Here is a 1,242-nt window from a genome sequence, read left to right on the forward strand (position 1 = left end):
AATAAGGCTGTAATGTAATTGTTTTAATAAGGTTGTAACGTAATTGTTTTAATAAGGCTGTAACGTAATTGTTTTAATAAGGCTGTAACGTAATTTTTTTCTTTTAAAAAGTCAAGGGGTCTGAATACTTTCCGAATGTACAATATCTATATAAAAACTATTTACACTGTTCATACACATCAATTACACTATACCTATATACACATCAAGTACACTATACCTATATACACATCAATTACACTATACCTATATACACATCAATTACACTATATCTATATACACATCGATTACACTATACCTATATACACATCAATTACACTATACCTATATACACATCAATTACACTATACCTATATACACATCAATTACACTATACCTATATACACATCAATTACACTATACCTATATACACATCAAGTACACTATACCTATATACACATCGATACCTGCACTATACCTATATACACATCAATTACACTATACCTATATACACATCAATTACACTATACCTATATACACATCAATTACACTATACCTATATACACATCAATTACACTATACCTATATACACATCAATTACACTATACCTATATACACATCAATTACACTATACCTATATACACATCAATTACACTATACCTATATACACATCAATTACACTATACCTATATACACATCAATTACACTATACCTATATACACATCAATTACACGATACCTATATACACATCAATTACACTATGCCTATATACATCAATTACCATACCTATATACACATCAATTACACTAGTACCTATATACACATCAATTACACTATACCTATATACACATCAATTACACTATACCTATATACACATCAATTACACTATACCTATATACACATCAATTACACTATACCTATATACACATCAATTACACTATACCTATATACACATCAATTACACTATACCTATATACACATCAATTACACTATACTTGCAGTACAAACATAAAGACATTCAATGTGTCAACGCAGAGACACATGGGGTTCAGTATGGGCTCTCTGTAAATGATATCCCTACCAGATACAGAAGACTGTAGGAATATCAATGGTTCTGGAACTATCAAAAGATAGAAGAACGGTCAGCAAAGAGACGGAATAGGCTGCAACACTCCTAACCTTCACTGAATCCAGGTGCCTTGAGTTGACAGAGGCCTCTCGAACAGACTCCTTTCTTGTTCATATTTTGGAAACCTAAACAGA

At 30.9% G+C, this 1,242-nt stretch overlaps 1 long non-coding RNA gene across 2 annotated transcripts; it reads right to left on the reverse strand.

Annotated features, from left to right (window-relative positions):
* Positions 1–297: 297 nt before the first annotated feature.
* Positions 298–1,048, reverse strand: LOC127920833 (uncharacterized). Of its 2 annotated transcripts, none has more exons than XR_008107631.1 (3): positions 793–1,048; positions 458–691; positions 298–376 (listed from the first exon to the last, which is right to left on the reverse strand). It is a non-coding gene; the product is annotated as an uncharacterized LOC127920833 (long non-coding RNA). The 2 variants fall into 2 exon arrangements; XR_008107630.1 differs by having other exon boundaries at positions 303–402; positions 793–1,046.
* Between the last annotated feature and the right edge of the window lie 194 nt (positions 1,049–1,242).

The sequence above is a fragment of the Oncorhynchus keta genome, unplaced genomic scaffold, assembly GCF_023373465.1.
Source record: "Oncorhynchus keta strain PuntledgeMale-10-30-2019 unplaced genomic scaffold, Oket_V2 Un_contig_20824_pilon_pilon, whole genome shotgun sequence".
Taxonomy (NCBI): Eukaryota; Metazoa; Chordata; class Actinopteri; order Salmoniformes; family Salmonidae; genus Oncorhynchus; species Oncorhynchus keta.